The sequence below is a fragment of the Prosopis cineraria genome, unplaced genomic scaffold, assembly GCF_029017545.1.
Source record: "Prosopis cineraria cultivar Desert tree isolate PC_DT_omini unplaced genomic scaffold, ASM2901754v1 PC7, whole genome shotgun sequence".
NCBI classification, from domain to species: domain Eukaryota; kingdom Viridiplantae; phylum Streptophyta; class Magnoliopsida; order Fabales; family Fabaceae; genus Prosopis; species Prosopis cineraria.
The window spans coordinates 28,671,499-28,687,157 of record NW_026555338.1 but is presented as its reverse complement, the minus strand read 5'-3'; the positions used below and the strand labels follow the sequence as shown (position 1 = coordinate 28,687,157).

The following is a 15,659-nucleotide window of genomic DNA, read 5'->3' as shown; positions in this document are numbered from 1 at the left end:
ATTGAATTTATATTAGTAAAAATTAATTTTTATCAATTACTGACTAATTTTTGTCAGCTTTTGATTAATCTAATGAAGTTTCAATCTTTCAACTGTCGCAAACTAAATTTGATTTGTCAATTTACCGTCCAAGTCACCGATTCGAATTGATTTTTATAACATCAATCACAACTAGCTAGTCAAAAAAAAAAAAATCACAACTACTGTACATATAAAATTAATACTGGATATTATGATTTTAAATAATTTTATGGTTATTATTATTATTGATATTATCTCCCTCCCAAATTATATGACCATTTTGAAGATATTTTATTATTTTAAAATATAAAATAATTTGACTAAAATAAAATTTTATTAATAATATTTTCCTAATTTTACTCTTAAGAGAATTGAAATGATGGTAATGTAATAGTTAAATGTGTAGATTTAAAATTATATTAAATGAAAATAATTTTTTTGAAGTTTATTTTTTTGTTGAAAAAATAAGTTTATAAAGTGTCAGTATTGAGTTTTATTAGTTTGCACAATTTTCTGTAAAATTGTATTTTGAAATAATGGAAGTACTATTCCAATTCTTAGTATTCTCTCTGTTTAAAAATATAAAACATTTTTTTAAAAGTTAGATATTAAAAAATGTAATACTTTTAAAGTGTAATCATTATTTTTTTTAAAAGTGTCCCTATTGATAGTGATTTTATATTTATTATTGAGTGTTTAATAGGAGTAAATATGAAAAAATATAATTAGTTTGAAAATAGTTAATAATTTTATTGGAGGTGAGATTCGGTTAAAAATTCCTTAAATTTTTAAATGAAGGGAGTATAAGAGAAAGTTTGGAAGACTTTTTTTTTTGTCTTAAATATAAGACAAAGTTATAGTATTTACTGCCTTTCTCCTATTTTATTCCTTATATATTTATTGTCATTTGAATTCTTGAGCAGCAATTTATTATAATCAATAATTATTCTAATTATTTTTATACCAATGACAACACCAACAAAATTAATACTTCCTCTTAACTACAATATAAAGTATTAGTGTCTAATTTATGGTTTTAAAAAAATGTTAGTCAAAATCTTAATTTTTTTAAAAAAATTTACTTCTTTTTAATTATACTATAAATATCAATAAATATTTTATATAAGTACTATAATAATGACAACTGAACTTTTAATATATTATTTTTTTTCAAAAAGAGTAACATGATAAATGAAGTAGGGGTTTAATTAAAAATTAAAAGTTATTTAATATTTTATATTTTAAATTAAAAAAATTTCTGTAAGATATTTTATATTGTGATAGGAGAGAACATTGAATATGACGACTTTAAATAAATTTGTGGACAATATTATTAAATGATAAGGATGTGCCCAACTGCCCATGTGAATGCTGCTTGTTTGATGTGGAATAAATGCCACTTTTTGAGCCACTTGAAGAGCTGATTCCAACAATAAAAACTACATATTAGGAAGAAGATATTGAAATATTACCTTTGTCTTAAATTATAAAATATTTTTTAAAAAAATTTGATATTTTAAAATATAAAATACTTTAAGAAGATTAATATTTTATTAAATAAGCTTATTTTTAATATTATCTCTCTATTTAATTTTTATTCCTATCTATTTTCACTATATTAAATGAAATGTATTTTTGAATGTTTATATTTTTATTTTGAAAAAATAAAATTATTAAATGTGTTTAATTATGTTTATTAATAGGTGATATTTTGTTCAAGATGAAGGGAGTGGTATAAATTGATTTCTTTTGAGATATATCACATGTGATCAAATAAAGAAGGGTTAGATGTCAAATTTATTTTTAAATTATAAGTTTAAAAATATTTGAAAATTGAAATTTTAAGCTCGTGTTTAATGTAATGTTTTCTTTCAATGTTTCAAAATAATATAATATAACTCCTACTGTTAAATAATAATAAATTTAACTGTTAGTTGAACAAAAAAATTACAAACAAGGACCATGTAATTCTTGATCCCATTTGTAAATTGTTATGTCTTAATTTATAATTTTTCGATCATTTTCTGCAACTTTTATCTACTTTCTTAGTTCTTTTTTTTTAATTTTTAAGATATTTTTTTATAATTTCATAATCAATTAAAAGCAAAATTAAATTTTATTAACGGTAAAAATGATATTACACTGTTTTTAAAATTTAAAAAAATATAGTATAAAAATTAAGTTTAAAATTTTAAATGCTTCTAAACATATAATTGAAAAGTAAAATTATTCTTTAATTCAATAAATAATAATGAAATAATGTAAATTTAATTTCATAAACTCAATTTTTTTATATGTTAATATTTTAATTATTTTTTGGACCAGTGATATCATTACGTTCTTAGATTTCAAAAGCTGCAAGATCACTCAGTCCCATTTCCTGCGGCCCTACCACTCCCTTGAAATCATGAAGCACGTGAAAGATAATGGGAAAAATAGGTCACGGGGACCAAAAAGTTCAAATATTTGGATATAAGTCTCAAAAATAATAATATAACTTGCAAGGGATCATAATATTTCATCTATTTGGCCATTCCTATTTACAAATTATTTTCAACATTTTTATCTTAACCAAAAAAAATTTAAATTGTATTAACTCTATTTAAAAATTTAATAAATTTTTAATTTTATACCCATTAAATATATATATATATTTTAAAAATAAAATATTAAAAGAATGAAGATAGACACACTAATCATTAAGATGTCAAATAATATTCTCTCTCTATTTTATAAATAAAACCATAGCCATATGTGTTTTAGAAAAAAAAACATTAAAATACTCTCTCTCTCTCTCTCTCTCTCTCTCTCTATTTTTCAGGGTGCGAATTATTGAAGATCAAGGATGATTATTGAGTTTCTGGAGAATAATGCAAAAAGGCCAGGCATGTTGTGATATTTTTGCTGCGATCGATATAGTCCTTTAAGTGTCATGATTTCCTGCGAGCTTTATCTTAACATTGATTCGTGCCCAGATATTTTGGGCTTCCTGGTCCTTCTCCGATTTGTTCCCATATGATAATAATTTATGTTAGCTGTTATTCTTTATCAAGTGAGTGTGCCATATACATAGTAATAATACATATCTTTTAAGTAATATTTTAGGATTTAATTTTTAAAAGTGTATATAAAAAAATATTATTTGAGAGAGAACAATTCTTTAAATGGTACTTCCTCTAAATCACAATATAAAACATTTTTTAAAAATTTTATCTGATTTAAAATATAGGGCATTAGATAACTTTTATACTTATTTTTTCAACTATATTCCTGCATCATTTATTACTTTTTTTTGAAAAAAATCATACATTAAAATTTTAGTTACTATTATCAAGACTCTTATATAAAGTATTTAATGAAGATATAAATGAAAAGATGTAAACATTTTTAAGAATTTAAGATTTCAATTAATATTGTTCGTAAATTGTGAATTAATTAACCATGACTTATATTGTAATTCAGATGAAGTATTTATATTTAGAATTGGAAAAATGAGCTGACCTTGCCTTTAACAAACTCAAGTCTAAAAAGAGCTAACCTATTTAAGCTCACTTATCCTTTAAGACCCTCATATGTTAAGCATGTTCCTCAACATAGCAGGCTTATGATTGGCTCGTGGGCTTGGAGGCCTTTTGCATTTTTTATCAAACTAAAAATACTTCAATGAAATTAAACACGCTTAAATGAAGAAAGGTTTAATTTAAAATTTTTATATAAAAAATTAAAAAAATAGATGTGTGCTTAAACAAGCAGTTGATAACCCATTCCCTTTTAAACTCATTTTGTAATTTTAGGGTTTTATGCATAAGCTCAACCCTCTTGTTAAATGAGTATAAAGGGCTCGTTTTCCTCTCTTTATTTTAGAGCCGGTAATTTAGGCAAAGCCCAACGGCCGGCTCAAACCCTCTTGAAAAAAATTAGGGCCAGGTTTTACTATATAGACTTTTTTAAGAGAGTGTATTAATTTAAGCCCGATTTAAATAAGCCCAACCATTAGAATTACTAATGCTTTGTATGAATTTCTGACTCTATATGTACATAGCGTTAGTAATTTTGATTAAGCCTAACAAGCCAACCCGAATTCGGCTAAAAAAAGTTAGGGTTAAACTTAACTGTATTAAACTTTTTTAAAAAATAAGATACTTTAAGCTCAATTTAAATAAACTTGACTTGAATTAAACTTGATTGGATAAACTTAGATCCGTTTGAATTATGAACTCTGCTCTATTTAGATTCTTTAAATGATTAATCTCATAATTATTGGATGTAAGGTTACCCCGTGGGGAAAAACTATTACCCTTTAGTCAAAGCATGACAAAGGCTGAACACAAAAAGCCAAAAATTCTAAAGTGCCTTTTGAATAAAAAATCAAAAAGGGTAAACAAAGGCTTTTTGACCAGAAATATGAGGGCCATGAGAGACAGATTGTGAAGGGGAAGAAATTAATGGAGAATTAGGTATGTTTTGAACCTGAAATGACTGGCTAATACAATGCACCATTCAATTGAAATGCTAACCATTTTTAGGAATGGACCAATAAATTGAGAGTTTCATATTCGTGAAACAGCACTGATTTTGGACTCTTGTTTGGAAGCTTCTTAATTTTTTTTTTACCAATATTAATTCCAATTTGAATGATGAATTAGATGAACTGTTTCAAGTTCTATTAATGAATTTCTACAGTTACTCTCTCTTATGCAACAACAAAATTTTATCTCTAATAAATCTCTGTTCATCCGCACAATTACAAATCCCATGTTGAAGATATTAATCTTGAAAATTAAAAAACTTAATTTAAAAATTACCAATATAAAAACTTTCAAATCAATATTAACATTTTAATTTTTTCCTATTTTAATTTTTTTCTAATTTTAATATTAATATAAATATTCTTTTTTTAAATTTGAAATATTATTAACACATACTCCTTTCAGTCTTATTTGTAAAATATCTTTTAAAAATAATTTTTAATTTAAAATATAGAACACTTTATAATAATTAAATTATTTTTTAATTATTTATTTTTAATTAACATAAAAATATTTAATATAATTATATTATAATTTAAAGTTAATAATAAAAATAAAAGTACGTCGTATTTATATTAAAAAAATTAAATTTTTATTTTTAAATGTGTGTGAACAGTTGAAAGTTTAAGGACAGCAACTTTGCAGGTCAATGGAAATAACTATAATTATCATTCAAAAAGCAGTTGTCTGTTATTGACTGATGGCGATTGCTCATGACACAGTAAAAGCAGCCAAAAAGTCTACAAGCTAATTTAAATGTGATGGAGTATGATTAATTTCACAAAGGTGTAATTTTTTTTGAGAAACTGTTTGACAATAAATTAGGAAGAATATACTTGAATGGAGACAAATTTAACATTTTAATAAGTTACTGAATATGTTAGAAATTAGAATAATTAGAATTTAACATTCTAAGTTGAGGGCATTCATTTGGAGTTCTTAATTCCTGTGAGAACAACTTCACAGAATATTGGTGATAAAATAAGAAGAAATCATTGTTGGGATGATAAGGTAATTAGCAAGACTAATCACTAATTATTAATTTAATATTACTATTTTTTATTCAATTGTTCGGATGTACATGAACTGTTCTTACCAATAGTAGCTTAACAACACAGGAATTTCAAGGATATTTTTAAAATTTTTATTTAACACAACTGGCTGCACATCCCAAATTCAAACACGGGACCCAATTTGGTACCACTAATTTTTTTTAAAGCCACATGTATTTTAATTGTATTTTTCTATTAAAGACAATTCTATTGTGCACAAAATGTTGACATCTCTTTCAATAGATATTCAAATTTTGATTCGTTATGTTGTAAGGAATTAATTCTTTTCATTAGACCTAACTTCGTTTGGTTATTAATAATCAAATTGTTGAAAAGCTTACAGGCCCATGAGGCACAGTGTATCAAATTGTTGGGCCAAGCCGGCCACTTCTCTCAAGCATGATCTTTCCTGGATTCTAATTTCTATAAATGGGCCTCATCTAGTTTCTAACCCCAATAGCTTTCTTAAATCCAAAAGCGCTTGGTCTAATAAAATAAGTTGATGCGCAAGTATAATCCAGCATCCAGCAAGAACATCGTGTTGTTTTTTTTCTTGTTTTTGCCCTTTTCAATGTACTGTTATTATAATAAAAAATAATATATATTTTTAAAGTATTCTTTAAAACTACGTACATTTTCCCATGTACTATTATAATAAGTTAGATTTTGAGCCAATAAATTGCGCAAAACCAGAAATAGGACACCATACTTCCTCTAATATATTGATGTTGATGTTAAATTAATGAAGGTTTGATAACCAAGGTTAGCATGAGAGATAGGAACCCTCGTGATTTAAACAAATGGTTAAGTATTCGAATCTTAATCCTTGGATGAGACAACCTTTGCTATCACTGTCTTAAACAAGGTTTTATTCATGTGATAATTGAAATTACATTGCTTGAAGGTAACATAAACAACCCAAAATCAACTTATATCAAAAGGGGTAAAAAAAATTTTAAAAAAATTTACCCATAACTTAGCTTTTCCCGATACAAAAACGAGAGACACACACAACTATGTTATTATTGTGTTTGAACGCAAAACCTCTTGTAAATGAAAGAGGTGACATTCTCATTTGAATAACTGACAATTGATGAATGGAGTAAAAATTAAAAGAAGCAGAAATTAGGTTTGTGTTGAGGAAGTGGTATGAGGAAGACGGATGCCTTGCAAGAAGTGTTTGATCAAAGAAAGGCCCTTGCTGGCTGCCAGCTTGGCACTTCATGTCTAGCTCCTCTCACTGTTGTAAATGTCAGGTCTTCCTTCATACACTTGTGTGTACCCTCCTACTTGTTTCCCATGTTTTCACTCTTCATTTCATTCTCAATTTTGCATGAATCACCAACCGAAAAAAAAAAAGAAGAAGATATATACTCTAGTGGTCTACACTATAATATTTTGAGAAATTATTTTGAGAAAATATAAGATGTTTAGGCGATTTGCTATCTCAAAATATTAGATGATTTGATAAAAATAAAATTTTATTAATGATAATGATTCTAATATTACCCCTCATCATTTTATTCCTTAAATAAATTTATTTCCTCCCTCTCTTATTAATGAAGGATATTTTTAAAATTTTATAAAAAAATTAAAATTATAAACTTATTTAATAAATTTTATTAATATGTGTAATTTTATTAAAAAATGCCTTATAAATTGGGACAAAAGGAGTATTTCATAGATAGAGTTTGTTCTTTCTTTTGTATTTTTAATTAAAAGATACTTTACTATTAACTTACTTTAGATAATTTATTTCACATGAGAATATGATATTACCAATGTTCAAGTCAAAAGCTCCCACGATTTTATACAAAACATGTATACTTCATGCATATAGTAAATTTTAAAATTATTCTAAATAACACAATTAGAAATTTAAAATTGCATGCATGTACCATCTATTTATGTCCAACTGTTTTGAAAATAATTTAAAATTTAATTTATTTCAACATAAAATATTTTTAATTATTCAAAGTTGTTTAATTACTATTTTGAATTGAATATTGCATCAATTACCTCTCCATTAACAAACCAAGGATGCCAAATTGTCTTGACAGGGAGATTCAACTTCTCAATGGAATACATGGCTGATGTAACCGGCACCATCCCATCTACGTCAGCACTGCAATATTTTCAACATATTTAATCAGATTCTCAAATATACATAATTAGAGTAGCTAAAAATGAGATGAAATAAACGTAAGTTATAAATAAAAATGATACTATTACCATCTTTTATTATAAATCTTATACACATATTTAGTTATGAATCTCACGCTAACGAGATATTGTGTGTGTTTGTGTGTGTGTATGAGTCAATATCAATATAAAATTTAATAATATCTTTTATAATAAAATTTAGTAATAAGCTGTAGTGCTACTTGCAAGTTTCCAAAAATGCACCTCGTTTTTCATACTATGTATAATATAAAAATTAATAAATTTGAGAATGGATTCTCTAAAGTTGAGAATATGTAAATTCCATGAAATTTTCCTTTTTAATTTAAGGAAGAGAGATAAGATTTTATGTTTTATAAAAAAAATAAAATAAGAAAAAATATTTTTTAAAAAAAGAAAAATTTATAGAAATTCATGAATATCAATTTTAGAGGATTTAGGTCCAATAATTCAGAAAAGAGGGTTAGTTATTAGTGAATACCTGAATATCCAAACACGAAGGCTATGAAGAAGGAGCTCTTGTAAGAAGGGAAGCACAGTGGAAGGGCTATCAAGCCTATGGAATTGATGACAAAGTTTCCAATCATTTATTAGTTTTGTGACATTGGCATGTAATGCCTCTTGTACCTCAACCCTGTTCATATATGCATATACAAAAAAATCACTACATGGGTCTGCCACTACCTGCATCATCATCTCCAAACTGCTGTGAGTTTTGCTTTTATTTTAGAAAAAATTAATAATATCAATCTTCTTTCAAATACTTACAGAGGGAGGCTTAGGGAGGGAAGTGAGGTTGGAATCATGGCATCGTGGAGCATAGATGTTGTATAAATTAATGTTGTCAGTATCTTCGTCTAATCGACACTCGTTGGTCCAAGTTACAGGGCCAACTCCTAAGTAATTGCACAGATGATGATATCATGAGCTGTTTTGCTTGTTATTATGGCATGGCTCACCAAGAAATCGAACCACCCTTCGTTGTCTGTTAAGTCATTCAGCGCTGCGTTGCCCATCTGCACAATAGCGCACACAAATAATCTTCAAGTTATTCATTGAGTACTTTTGTTTACTATATGAAGAAGAAATTTGCTTTTGGGAGAGCCACTTCTGCGTGAGCTTGACAATGTTAATTTGAATTACGTCCAGTCAGGATAGTCATATATATATATATATATATAAAGTAAAATCACATGCCAAGACAGCTAAAGAATATTATTTATAGACAAAAACGAATACAGAATTTATTGTTCTTAAAATGGGAACAAATATTTGTTTTTTCCTGAATAATGGCTTGTTATTGGTCCTTGTTCACATATAATAAAATTCAGCGGTCCTTTTGTGTGATTTCCCCCAAAAAATAGGGTTAAAGATCATTTTTTTTCTTAAATTTTTTTCTGATATTGAAGGATGAGACAATATCCTCCTAAACAACCTATTTTGCCATTGTTTTGTTACTAAAATTAGGCTAGTTCTTGCCACCTCTATTTCCAACCCCTTTAACCCATGTCAGATAATCAAAATGGATCAGAATGTTTTACTATCACTGGGCGTAAGTCCCATAATTATTCTAACAGAGAAGATGATGGGTTTTTAATGAAAGGACAAGTTTGCTTTTGAAAAATTATTTAGGAGGAATATTGCCTCACCGTTCAATGAAGGATGCTTAATGTTCCCAAAAAAACAAAAGTTTTGGGAAAAATGGTTTTTGGCCCCAAAAAAAAAAAATTAAAGACAAGGGGAGGGATATACCAAGATGTCTTTGAGGTTGATGAAGAAGGAAGAGTTGGGGTGGTTGTTGTGATAGAGAATGGTGCGAGCAAGTTTAGGTACATAAACGCCAGCATAAGTCTTGCCAGCAATATAGAAATCATGAGTTTTGTACTCAAGAAATCTCTCTAACCAATTTCTTAAGAACACATAGTTGTCTACGACAGTTCTTTTATCCCCAATACTATTGTAATCCGATGTCCTGTTTGAGTATGAAAATCCCATCCTTGTTGGTGATTTCACAAACACTACATTTGCAACTTTATTGATCACCAACCACATACATCAATCATTAATTATATATATAAGATTGTATATGATAACAATATTTATAAGGTGTGATAAGATATATACCATGGTTCCATGAGTATTTGTTTATGTGAAGTGTTTTGCCGTAAATAGGGCGAAGATGATATTATTATTTGGAGGCCCTCTAGCAATGGTAACTTCTCTATTAAATCTACCTACAAAGCTTTAGAAACTCGACAAGCTCAGGATCATTCTGACATACGTACAAAATCTAAAAATGGCTTACCTACGAGAAAATTAAATATTTCCTTTGAAAGGCGGTGTCACGCCCCAAAATAGAGGGTGACCGGCACGGGTATGAGTCACTTACACATTCCCGTAAGCCTTAAAATAAACCTTGATTTCATTTTACAAAAGAAAGGAACAAAATTTAATCAAATCCTATGAGAATTAAAATAACTTATTGGATTCAATATCATAAAAGAGTGTCGATATTTTTGTAGAAATTTCGGCAGAACCTCCCCTGTAACTAGGATCTCCCGAAAATTCTACAACAAAATTCTGACAGATAACAGTATAAATCAGGAGCGTAGCTCCTTCCAGCCAACAACCCATATACAGATCAAAAATAAAGTTTATCAACAACCTATGTGGAGCATCTATTCTTTCTCTCAAATCAAAAGGACATACAAATTATATATTTACATAAAGACAATAATACCAATCAAAATATCCACCCACTGTAGCTAGTTGTCCTTTTTGAGGTCGCTGGTAGAATCGGCGTCAGCTAACCAATCTGAAGCCAAATAATTTTTTCAGTGAATAGCATTCCCATGATAAAATTCTTAAAATTTAAATTGACAGTCTCTAATAATGGTGTCAAATAATTGAAAGTAATTCCACCAAAATTATAAGCATATAAGTTATAATCATATTTGAAAAATAAGAATAAGTAGAGAACAATTTATGTTCTCATGCTTAAAGAAACCATTTGCTCTCATATAACTCAAAGTAATACAAATTACTAGTCAACACCGGATAAATTTCAAAAACATATATTAATCAACATTTAAAATTTTGAGAACTCAACAGAACAGGTTACAAACGTGAACACTCAGTCCACGAGGGTAAATAACCAAACGCGGCTTATGTCACGAAAACAAACGTGGACACACCAGTCCACGAGGGTAAATAACCAAACGCAGCCGGAGCTACGAATCAAACGTGGACACACAGCCCACGAGGGTAAGTAACCAAACGTGGCTCAGGCCACGAAATCAAACGCGGGTACGAAGCCCACGAATACCAAACGTGAGAATAAAACTCACGAACAAACTAGCTAGTGTTTAACCACAGCGCGCTACGGGCTAACGGAACTGCCGCTAGCAACAGTGTTCTGTGTGAAGTTCTCTTAGAAATCCCGTTTCAACATGCGAGAGAAATGATTATTTTGAATTTAAATTGTCATTTTCAAAATCAAATTCGCATGAATTGTGCCAAATCTCAACGTTTGTCAAAATCATAAATTTGTAATAATCGAGTATCCAATAAATTTCAAAGTTTAACAACCATACAAGATTACTTCCATCAAACTTGGAAATATCTTTGTAAGAATCAATGAATGCATATATCATAACTCGTTTGTCTTTCACTGATATCTTATAATTTTCATAATTAATATAGTTCATAAGAAAAATAATTTAGGAAGAGGCTATTAAAATAAAGATAAAATATTAAATGGAATGCTATTCACTTACTCGTCGGAGCTTCAAAATTTTTAAAGATATCCTTTCTTTCAATTTTGGTCAGGTTCCCTTTCTTCTGCGCACCCTATTAGAATATAAATAAATAAATATATAAATAAAAAAAATGAAATTTTTAACATAATTCCAAATCAATCACCATCATAATTAGAGTTGATCCAAGTGTTATCGTTAACATCACTAGTCTCCCCCTCAATTTCGTTTTAGTTAAACCATCCATTCATGATTCCATAGCTTGTATACTTATATACTTCTCCCACCAAACTTTATCCTTCATACTTGCAACCTTCCCCATATATATACATTTATTTTTATAGGTTTTGCACCAATTACTTTAGGTGCATAAATTCTACTTAATTAAATTAATTATCCAAATCACTCTCCTCCTCCCTTACCTTAATAGTTTCTTTAATCATATTCAATTTAACTCAAATCCATTTAGCCCATAAAATTATGACCCAAACCACACACACATAAATAGCAAGTCTTTGAACAAACTTCCAACTTAAATTTGAATCTTCTCCCTCCTATAACAGCACGGCATAATAGTAACAAGAAGCATGCAAAATATATATACTCCTCTCTCTCTCTCTCTCTCTCTTTTTTCAATCACGTATAGCCGTAAACAGTCACAGAGAAGCCAAATTCTTTTCTGTTACCGGTTCACATATATACTGAGTAAAAGAAGCCTAAACGTGAAGCCTTCTCACCTTGACTCACCACAACAGAAAACCAGGATGAAGAAATCGAAACAGTCGGCTGAACAGGGGAGATATAATCCAAACACTGTCACGATTCACAGCAACGAAAGGAGCTTGACTCCACAGTACCGATACAAGCTTACAATAATAGTTCTACTCTGTTTTGATGCTTTGTGATTTTTCAGCTCAAAACACACGGACTGCACAGCATACGGAAAAATGCAAAAACAGGGAACACGTAACGGTAAAACAGAGCATAAAGCTCACAGTTGAGCTGGGAAAGAAAAGAATCATGAATCCAGCTCCAACGACTAAGTCTCACAGTGGCAGCAACCCAACTGACGATAGAAACCGAGCAGCGACCGAACTCAATGAAGACAGCCAAAAACAGACAGAGAACAATAATAAGGACAGGGAACACAGAGAAAAAAAAACCAGAGAAACTTTAGCTTCGACTGCACCGGCCACCACCATGAACAACAAGGAAGATGAGTCGGTGATCTCTAAAACAAGAAAAGATCAGAGGTATAGGAAGGTTAAGTCGGTCATATTCTCAGACTCTCATTCTCTCTCTGTTTTTCTGGAATCGCCGAGGAAGAGAAGGAAGCTTTTATCATTTTTAGAAAAGGGCAATTTCGTAATTTCAAAGAAGTTGAAAAAAATAAAATTCCCTTTTTGTTGCATCAGGGATTCGAACCGAAAACCTTCAGTTACTTGGCATACATTCTTCCATTCTACCAATACTCCTTATTGTTATAATTATCCCTAACATAACTAAAATATATTCATATAATTAATTCAATAAGTATATATATATAGATTGTTTAAGGCTATTACAGGCGGCTTGGGATTAGCTTTAAATAAATGTCACACTCCCTAATGGGAATAGCATTTAGCAACACACTTGTCCACTTGGTTGTAACTCTCTTGACTCTTTTATTCATATTTTATGTAACTGTAAAGATGCTAAGGAGGTTTGAGAAAAATTAGTAAATCCATCCAAACATGATATTTTCTTGTTCTCTTTTGTGTATGATTGGATAATTTAAAATACTAAAAATGAAGTAGGAAGCATGTCTATAAGAAGATTGTCTTGGTAAAAACTTTTTGCCCATGGTTGCAGGAACATTTGGAAAGCAAGATACAAAAAAGTTTACCCTAAAGATACTAATGCAGAAAATGACATCGCTTTCTCTAGTACCAACCAAATTATCAATAACATGAAGCTCCAATCTAAAGTTGATTTTCTCAACAGAACTAACTCTAGACCTAAGGTGACATAAAAACCACTAAAACTTGGATAGACCAAATTTGATGTTGATGGTTCAATTAAGCATAATGGAGTAATTGCTTGTGAAGGAATTATCAAAGATAACAAGGAAAACTGGATCAAAGGGTTTACAAAGAACCTTCGTTATCAATCCAGAACTACAACTGAACTGATAGCAATTTTAGTAGGGCTTAACGTATGTTGGGATGATAAAATTATCGAAGTGAATGTTTGTTTCAATTTTATGGAGGCCCTTTCCCTCATTGAAAGTAATTTCGACCAAGGCCATCCTTTTGCACCAATTTTAAGGAACATCCATAACCTCGTAATGAGAAACTAGAAGATAACTTTTGATCACGTCTACAGAGAAGCCAACTGATGTGCCGATTTCTTAGCCCACAAGGCTTTGGGGAATCATTTCAATATTACTTTATTTGACATACCATCTATTGACTGTAGAAGCCTTATGACTTCTGACATGACTTAATTTTGGTCTCCTTGCATGGTTTTTTATCGTGGCCATGTATTAAAAAGAAGTGCTTTGCTGTCACTGTTTACTCAAAATGGTCCAAGCACTTGTATTGCTCCATAGCCTAGAGATGAGGATCCTAGACCTATAGATGAACATCTTGTAATCATTCCTACTGTTACTATCACTGTCACATCCATGAGTTTTACTTGTCAACTTATCATAATATTGAAGGAGTATTTGAATATCCAAATGGATGTATGAATTTAAAGAATCAAATCCATAAAACATAAGACCTCGGGAGGGTGTCAATTTTTAGGAATAAGAAATGGAGCATACATATGGTGGGTATCATAATATTTATAAATGTAATTACGTTTGTCTATCTGTAATTTGAACTCTTAACAAATTACAAATATTAATCTAATCTCTATACATTAGTTCTATTATATTAATCACACTTCTTAAGCCTTAATTTTTTTTTACATTTTTAATATTTACATGTGTGATCTCACAAGTTGAATTTTATTCCAACAAATGCATCTATCACTCCTAAGTTACACGAAGTGTATGGTCAAAGAAAATCTGTAATCTTGATCAAGATATAGTAATGAATTATACATATCTCCATTAAGCTAAAGAAGAAGAGGCAATTTGTGTCTGTTAGGTTGTCGGCTTCAACAAAATAATAATAGAAAGCTCATCCTGCAATTTTATCCACAGTAATGTAGCCTCCATATTGAGATAAATTCGCAATTTCAGGCTGGCCAAGAAGTCTCTCTATTCTGTCTTCCTCTTTCAATTCTTGTTGAGGATAATAGTAACAAGACTTATCATCATTATGGTCACCAAACATCTTTTCTACCTCAAAGATTGGTTCTTTACTGTTTGTGTGATCAATGGAACCTCATATGATGAACTTGGACTTCTTTAGATTCTTCAGTACTTGTTCTTGCATTCTGCTTCCATGAATTTTGCTTATGAATAGTAGTTGTGCTGTAAGGAGGAAAAGAACCCACCAAATTTCTCTCCTCATTATTTCCTGTTTCTCTCTTCAAGTGTTCTAAACTAAATTTGATTTGTTAGGTTACGTCCAGGTGACCAATTCGAATTCCTTTTATACCATTTACAACAACTATGAAATTAATGTTGGAAGTGATGATTGATGACTTTAATAAAGTATGTGGAGTTTTTATAATTAAAAGGTGATAAGGATTTATCCATGTGATTAATAATTTTATGAGTGAATAGATTGTTAGAAAAAGTTTGTGGCAGAAAAAGAAAAAGCAAAGCATTATTATATTAGAAAAATATTTGCTATTATTAAACATTTTCAACTTTGCATTGTTATGATGAATGATAATTAGGAATCTTGTAATGTTATGTTTAGAGGCATGTGAATTTGGATTTGAGTCAAATTCATTATTTGGGTAATTAAAAATGTGTGAGTTTGGATTTAGGTTAAATTTAAATCCTACTTCAATTCATTTGTAATTTCAAATCCTTTTTAAATTCCTATTATTTCAAATTTTAATAGAAGTATTTTTCTTCTTTTATATTCATTCAACAACTTTATTACCTCTTTGACTTTGACATCGCTGGAGCCATTACTAACGCTGTCTAAAACTAGATTGCTAGTTGTGACCTGGACCAA

The 15,659-nt window shown here is 29.3% G+C and overlaps 1 pseudogene; it reads right to left on the bottom strand.

Annotated features, from left to right (window-relative positions):
- Positions 1 to 6,727: 6,727 nt before the first annotated feature.
- Positions 6,728 to 14,861, bottom strand: LOC129316697 (serine carboxypeptidase-like 40; annotated as a pseudogene).
- Positions 14,862 to 15,659: the final 798 nt, after the last annotated feature.